We start from the raw sequence: 8,852 nt of genomic DNA on the forward strand, positions 1-8,852 counted from the left end.
AGCATCCCAGATTATAGTTACAGAGACAGAGGAGCAAGACCTTACAAACCTTGAACCACAGTCCTCAAATGCCAATGAGATGTGTACACCTTCATCAGCATCTCTTGTATTGGAAAACTACATTGCAAGTACACCAGCTTCCTTTGTAGCGGACCTGTGGAGTGCCAGTTCATGTACTTCAGGCGCTTGTTAGCACACCGCTCTCAACTGCCTATAGCAGCAAAGACTGTACTCACGGGGCTAAAAAAAACCCACAATTTACTGAGAGCCAACAATCAACTGAAAACAAAAGCGCAGACTTTAAAAGAGGGAGTGTCAAGCCTGAGGCATACCATCACAGAGCTCATAAGTGTGAGTTTCATTTATCTTTGTCTCTTTGCCATTAACAATTTGCCAATCTTTCTTACATGTGTTATACCTTTACTGTATGTGTACATCAAACGTTATTCACTGGCCTGCTTGCCTTGCATATTTTTTCACCCTCTCAGCAAAATTATGACCTGTAAATATTTCCTTTTGTTTTGCTTCACTTCAGCATTTAGCAGACGGGGAAATGGAGACAGAAGATTATACAGAAGAACAGGAAAGCGCCAAACAAGAATCCAAGCATTAAGCAAACTATTATGTTTGGTCTAGTACTGGAAATGAAACCGAAGTTGAGGGTGACAACAAAGATGATGAATGGGGTCCAGGAAGGGAAAGCACTGAAGATGAAGGTACTACTGAAGATGAGGAACAAATGCACGAAGATCAAAATTACATGTACATCCAGTAAGAGGAAACGTTTGCACATCATACATGTAATATGTTGAGGAAGTATTATCTAAAAAAAAAATTATATTTTCTGTAAAGTAAATTTTCGTTTTTCTATTTTGTGTTTGACTGAAGCAAAAAAAATGTACACTCTATGTGAAAGTTAATCAGATCTTGTTCATGTATTAAAACGAACTGTGATGGCTATATTGTGACCACGGGCATTTACGAAATCTTGCACTTTCCTAAGTACTGCCTTACATTTAATTATCTTTGCCCAACATGTATGCATGGTTGCAACGTTCAGAACCTGCTACTTACACACAACTATTTTTTTTTTCAGTGTGGATCCAACTGCCCCCGACTATACATACAACCAACCAAAATTTATTGTATTTTACGAGATGCTTTTGAAGCTGTTCTTGCTCTTCTGCTTAACTGCAAAGCTGAAAATCCACAGGTCACCATGAGACAAAATGGCACCATGGTGACAGTGAAGCAGCAGTGTAGCAAATGCAAAGGCTTTATTTGGAATTCACAAAGTTCCATGCCTCATGGCAAATATCCTGCAGGTAATATGCTGCTGAGTTTGGCGGTATTGATGGCTGGGGCCTCAATAAGTAAGGTTTTGCTGTTCTTTCGTCACCTTGGACTGTGCTGCTAATCGCCATGTGCCTTCTTCTCACACCAGCGGTCATTCATTTCCCCAACTGTCATCTGCCACTGGGAGTTGTACAGAGCTGGCCTTGTTAGAAAGCTTAAGGACATCAAAGATGTGGTATAGTCAGGAGATGGGAGATTTGACTCCATGGGACACTCGGCCAAGTACGGAGTTTACACAATGTTCTCTACAAGCATAATAAAAGTGGTGCATTTTGAACTTGTTCAGGCAGAAAGGCAGTTGTGCAGTAAATTACAGTAGTAGTAGTAGCAGTAGCAGAAGCAGTCAAACTGTGCCCGCATTATTTTTCTAATTGGCGAAATTTCATGTTGTAGAATACTTTGATCCTTTTTGTAAGCAGCCTTTTGAGGGGGTGGGGGTGTGTGTCGGGGCTGAGGTTAACATTTTGCACTTCAAAATGGTTAAGTTTAACAAATTCACGTCAGTTTTTAAAGCGTCTGTCCTGTTATTGGACATGAATTTCATCATAACATTGTCAAAGTAGCTGTGGATCCACCGATTGTGAAAAACTGATGTTAATTTGTTTTTTATGATAACCAATTGTCAAATTGGCCACTTCGGCTCATTGGTGCTCCTTGACACCGGGCATAAATCATAAATTCACATATTGACCATGATAATTAGCCCATAAGCACGCCAGAATTTCTGCAGTTATTGTGACAGCTACATTTGCAGTACAATCTTTCAATGACAAAGAACTTTCTATTTCGGTAGGCAAATGAGACTGGGGGTAGCCAACAAACTGAACTTGAGGGAGCAAAACGTTGCTTTCAATTTCTGCAGCAACTTGGCGTGAAAGTTAGTGTCTTTGTGTCTGACCGGCACTGAGGGAATGCCAAATGGATAAGAGAAGCCTGTAAAGAAACAACACGCCTGTAAAGAAACTCCTGGCAGTAAGCAAGGAGAAAGGATGCGAAGTCATCAAAGAATGGTCAAAGGGGATCCGTCGGCATCTTTATTGGAGTGCCACTTCTACCAAACCCGGTTTTAGCAACCTTATACTGGCAAAATGGAAATCATTCCTTCGACATGTTGCAAAAAAACATGCCAACCACCCTGATCCTCTCTACCAGAAGTGTAACACACAAGGAACTACCACCTAGAAAGTGGATTTAAATCAGTGAGTTATCACATTTTTACAGTGTTTATAGTGCTACTATGATCAAAAATCACTTCTCGTTTTTCTTCCTCTTGAAATTACTCCAAAAAATTCAGACTGTTGAGAAATCAACTCAAGTACTTTCGAAATATGATTAATTTTTTTCATCATAATAGCACTTTAGTACCACACATACTTGATCACCAGTTCTTTTGTTTTTTTGGTTTTTTTTTTTTCAGTCTAACAAAAAGAACATAAAATGTAATAGATGAGTAGTACAATATTTGGAATTATGCTACTCAAGACAACTTCAAAGCCAATCAAACCTGGTAACAAGGTTTCCACTGAGTCACTTCCATTAAAGGTATTATTCTTTGCAATGAGGTCACGAATGTATTCTCTTTGTATTTACTGCTGTCTATGACAAACTTACAAGTGTGCTTCCCTGTAAACTACTGTTGAAGGACATTGGAAACCTCTTCCCAGATGCCCAAACAAGTTTCTTAGAGGGATTTCACGGAACCCTCAACCACTGGCACCCTAAAATGATCGGATTCTCCTGGTTGGGAACTTTTTGCCGGTATCACATGTCTAGTTATTTCAGGCATTTATTTAATCTATACCTGTAATTGATTTGTAGTCAAACAAATGGTATGAATAATAGCAAAAGAAAAGTGTCATGTTCTGAACTATTCAAATACATGTAAATATGTAAAAGTACACTACATGATTGCTTTTGGTGGGCAACTAGTAACTATTTCCATAACCTGGAACAACTGTGTTCATGATGATGATGATGATGATGATGATGACAATGACAATATTTATAATGAAATATATCTTTGGTTTTTTTGTTGTTGCATAGTTTATTTGTACATGGATATACTTTCAGGCAGATCCTTGCAAGCCTCCATTTTAATGAAAATCTTCAAGGGGATACCCAGCTAACCAGGGAAGGCAAAAAGTACTTAAAAGTTACTTACCCCAAGTACAAACTGGGCGAAGGAAGTTGTACGCGAGGTTGCATCACCGCCTACCTATTGTGAGTTTAAACACGAAGCCGCGCTATAAAAGGGCTTAAGCTCCTCCCCCCAATTTGAACGAAGTGCAAATTCAATATGGCGCATGATGCGATGAACTACCGTTTGGTCCGTCAACGAATGATTCTGGCCTTAAACACCTCAAACATGTTATACAAAGACTTAATAAATGTTCTTGATCCGAATCTTTAAGTGCAAGTCTTTGTTGCATTTACAATAAGTCTGTATCGCACGCAAAACACAGCTCGCAGCAGAAGCATTTAAATCTCGCGCCATTTTCGTTGCGGCCTTCTTGACCAAACTCTTCCCCACCGGTCACTGGAAGGGTTTGCGAATCTGGTACGTGCCTGCAGATGCTAGAATCTTGTCAAGCAGTTTCACACACAGTGTATGCGTAATTCCAAAGCTTTGGAAAGAGATTGGCGGCCATAATTCCGTGTAAACCGTTTGCACTTCTGTTTTCGTTTGCAAGTTCTTTTCTAGAGTGCCTTAGTGATTGTCTTAGCGAATTGCCATGTTGGGGTCTTGTCCATCATCGAAGAAAAGCAAAATCGAGAGAAACAAACAAACAAACGCCAAGAGGGATCCCGGGAAGGGAAATCCCCATTTCAGTCTGACTGTCAAAGTAGAGCGGGAGACGAGAAACGATTGGAAGATCTTCGCAGTCGACTAAATCATGCTTCTTGGAATTGATCGCAAAACCTCGTCTACCCAAAATGCCGATCTCCTAGAAGCTTTATTATCGTATTTTGAGCTAGTGAAACCCTCAGCTGCTACTCAATCATGGCCAGGTTCTTCGCCACCCATGAGAGTCCGGCAGAAGAAGAACAACGACGACAACGGCCACAAAAAAGACAGATTTATGTTGATGCTAAAGTGGATGACCCGTGTTTCGTTTGCACTGGCGAATCCTTGAGGTCTTTGGCCAAGTACTTCTCGGAGAATCAAAACTGCGAATTTTGTGGTGCAGGCTATAGATGGTCTGGAGTGAGATTTTCAAAGCAGGGTCATGTCTGTCAGTTGGAGGTGCCTTGTGTCTGTAGTGATTTGGTTGTGTGGCTTAGTTCAGGAGTGCTTGGACATCCTGCTAAGTACTTTGCAAATGTTAGGTAAGTTACTTCTTTTTGTGCAATTTTATAATTAAACACATGATGCCAAAATAAGGATAATTTACTATGTTATTGTTCAACACTAAAAACCTTGCAGTGAGTGTCTGGTCCAGGTTACCCAATGCAGTCTCAGTTTCCAAATTCCAGTGTTTTTAAAATTCATGCAGAAAGCTGACTAACAATGTGCTGTCCATGCAATATTTGACCCTTTTTACTGACATCTTGACCTTTTTTTTTGTAGAATGGTTCATGCATTCACCTGTACTGGTTTAACAGAGAGTCAGTACCACAATTTTGCCGAAGCAGCAAACATTGGTTCAGTCATGGACAAGACAATAGACACAAGTGGGTTGCTTGCTTTATAACCTTGTATAAATAGTCTGATTTAGTCAGGATTAAAATGTCTATACCACTTCGATTGCGCTGAAAAATAGGACAAAGCAATCACCATTTTTCAAGGTGCATGGGGATAGACCTTTCACTATATTGCTTCTTTTACCTCTTGAAAAAGCGTAGGTATGATTATGATAATGATAAGCAAAAAAGCCTTCACATTAAGGAAATTCTTTTCCTTTGGGTCCCCATTATTAAGAGTTTTGTACATTGAAATTAATGTGTCTACAATAGGTTACTGTCCAGGGCCTGGTTGTTCGAAAGCCGATTGACTTACTCCAGGATTAGCATAAACTTTTTGTTAAGTTTTCAACTTTTTGCTGAAGGTTTCTTTTTCTTATTTTTGTTTTTCAAGATTGACTTCTTCTATTGTAGAGTTTTTCCAAACATCTGCGTTGAACAGCAGTTGGGAGTAGAGATATATAAACTCCTTGGTTAATTTTTAAGCTGGGATTAGCGTTGAGCGGCTTTTGAACAACCGGGCCCAGGCACATTGGATTTGGGCCACAGAATTACATGCTAAGCTTGTTTACTGTCTGTGTATTGTTTGTAATGTCCATGTAGTATACAAAGAGAATGGTTTTGGCTACATGGCAATTGTGAGGGAGCTGTCTGTGAATTCAATGGGAGATGCAAGAAGGGAAGTTCAAGGGACTGTAAATTATATCCTGAATGGTGATGTAAGTAGTTTGGCAAGTCAGAATCATTTTTAGTCATTCAGGTGACAACATACCTTACATATAGCAGTAATGTCAAAGTATGAGAAATTTGTTGTAATCCTGTATTGTTATGTTTAGTAAGGTTAAATGTGACTTTTTCACTTTTTTATGTGGGAATATATTCTCATCAGTGTGTCATCACTGGTGCAAGACATGACTCCAGTAGAGCTGCAATGCATTCAACAGTCTCGGCCATTTCTATGAGGTTAGAATATTGCATTCACATATCTGAGGTACTGCTACCAATGTTACAGTACCATTTACTCAGTTCTCTTATTGTGTCCACACTTTATTTTATTTTCAGTAACAAAAAAGATCATTGCTGTTTGTAGCTGGAGTCGTGAGAATGAAAGAAGTGCTCCCAGCAGAGAAGTACCCATGACAAAGGAGATGATCACCAACCTAATTGAGAACCAGGGTTGTTTGACGTGTTTTACAATGTCTTTGGTTTACCATAATTTATGTGTATGGTACGGGAGGGTTGCTGGGAATTAACAAATGCTACTCTGTTGTTTCCTTCACAAATAGGTCATAATGTTAAAGAAATTGCTCATGACTGTGTCATGGCATTGAAGGCATGAAGGCATGGTTCCAGGGAAAAGGGATCAAAAACTCTTTTGATACTTGGCATGGTAAATGCTAATGAGAGGGAGGAACATGTACTGTTTTCTGTCATAGGCCACAATAATGATTACTTGTACCTTGACCTTACCCCGTAGGTACAAAGGGAGTGGCAAGAGACATGAAAAAGATATGCAGTGGTACGCGTCGTGATGAAGGTATCAAATGGTTCACACAACTGTCTGACAAAGGTAAAGAGATGTTTTTAGTTCAAGATAGGTCTTTTAGGCTGCCCCTTCAAACAACAGTATTTTTGTGTCGTTGCAGCAAAAGCCACCAAAACTCACTTTTACTGGGCCATGAGGAACAATGATGGCACAGCAGCTGGATTTCAGCAGTATCTGTTAAATATTTTGGACCATTATCAGGTAATTAGTTCCTTATCTAACAAGAATTTATTGTTCACGTTCATTTCCTATTTATATTATTGGGCATTGTTGCACTGCTGTGAATGAAGCGAATCACTGTTTGAATGTAGAACAAATGACGTAGCCCTCGTCTAATTTGAAGGATATCTCTCCATGTGATAACAATATGACAGTCCAAAATATTATTTAGAGTGTTACTTGCCCATAGACACAATTACTTTTTGATTTCCTACTGTTTTCCTGAAGTCTAATATTATTAAATTTTCACAGGGAAAACATGACTTGTGTCACCAAGACTCCAGGTGCAAGCATGCCGGTTACGTCTGTAGCAAAAAGGAAGTGTCTGATCCAAAAGCTGTGGATGCATACAGGACTGCAATAATGAAGACCACAATCTATAAGAATCCATCAAATTACCTCCTGGTATGTGTGCAAATTTCCAACCTGACTATACATTCCATGAAGAAAATCCATTCACAGAAATTCTATGTACCCCAACACAAGATACTCTTGTGAAGCACAAGATACTCTTGTGAAGTACTTATCTTTGATTTAGTTTTTTAGGTAGTATGCACGCTATGATAGGTCCTAGGCCAGTTGGTATTGCAAAGCACCCACTGCTAAATTTCAGTGTCTGCTTTCACACTTTATTTGGTTTCCAAGAGATATTACTGACATGCCACCTTGCATGCTGTAACACTCACTATGGCCCTCAAACTCACTTAGGAAAAGGTATGCAACACTTTGTTTAGTAGGGAGAACTTGTGATGCATACCAAGCTTTCTTTGACCACAAATTGTATCTGTTTTCCTCACAATTCTTTTCAGTGCCGAGACACCTTTTATGTAGAGTCCTTCCATGTTGTTGTGCTCATATATGCCCCCAAGAGGATTCATTTTGGAGATGACACATATGAGATGAGAGTGTCTCTTGCCATATTGGATTGGGTAAGTTTTGTCATTGTAGTGTTTTTGTACTTCCTACATTTTACATACAGCATCATTAATTGTATGGCAGTGTACTTGGAGCCATGCGTATCACACTTGGCTGCCTTGAAGCATCTGAATGTACTTTTCAAACTATACAGCCATATGCAGAGGGATTTTCACACCAGTTCTATACACACTGTACTTTTGAACTTCAGTACATGCATATGCATTCATGTATGACTGTGTTAACTTAATTCTGTGCTATGATTGATTAATTTAGTGGGCCTTATATTGTAGTTCTGACTGCAAAATTCCAAATCTTGCTATTTTAGAATGAGAATGTTGGTCGAGATGTTTATTCAGTGCAATATCATCAGCATTCGAGGCATCCTGGGAGAATGGCTCCCACCAGAGTTCTGAGACCAAAGACCTTTGCATTCAGAGAGGCAATATGGCATACATTATTTGAAAGAAACAAAATATCTGCTGCTCCACTTACATTGTGAATTAGTTAGTAATCACATAAGTGTGGGTAGTTCCCAGTCCACCTCCTTGGTTGCTCCTGCAATGTTACTGATCTGTCTTCCACTCTTTGGAAGTGGTACAGTTGTTATATTCTATGCAGATATGCATTATTTCTTTGATATTGACCTTGATAAGCCCCTCAAAGGGGAGTTGTTAACAAGCTATGAAAAATGTAATGTTTGATATTAATTTTTGTATTTCATTATAAACAGTTGTAATCTGATCCCTGCTACACACATCTCTTTTATCCTTGTTTTCGCCAGCACAACACATGTTACTTAAAGCATTCTGAACAGAAAATAAACACCTCCTCTCAGGTTGTTGTTGAAATGTTATCAAAATCCTTATTTATCCTCAGATTGTACATGCAAAGCAGAGTGAAGATCATTTATATTAACATTATGATTTGCTAGCCCAGCCATTGTAAACCACGGAGGACAGATCACCACACCTGGAACTCTGTGGCCCATTCTGTGAAGAGTTTGTGGGGTTTATAGCCATAACATATTGATTGCTATTTGTGTTCTCGTTATTTTGCAGTTGTTGTGACAGTGTTCAAAGAGGAACATATTCCTTATTGATTGTGGAGTAAAGACAAAATATTGACAGATTGT

The 8,852-nt window shown here is 39.2% G+C and overlaps 2 pseudogenes; both read left to right on the top strand.

Moving 5' to 3' along the window:
- The first annotated feature begins 1,039 nt into the window (after positions 1-1,039).
- LOC137968435 (uncharacterized) lies at positions 1,040-1,675 on the top strand (annotated as a pseudogene).
- A 2,682-nt stretch (positions 1,676-4,357) lies between these two features.
- On the top strand, positions 4,358-8,219 carry LOC137968436 (uncharacterized; annotated as a pseudogene).
- Positions 8,220-8,852: the final 633 nt, after the last annotated feature.

The sequence above is a fragment of the Montipora foliosa genome, chromosome 8, assembly GCF_036669935.1.
Source record: "Montipora foliosa isolate CH-2021 chromosome 8, ASM3666993v2, whole genome shotgun sequence".
NCBI lineage: Eukaryota > Metazoa > Cnidaria > Anthozoa > Scleractinia > Acroporidae > Montipora > Montipora foliosa.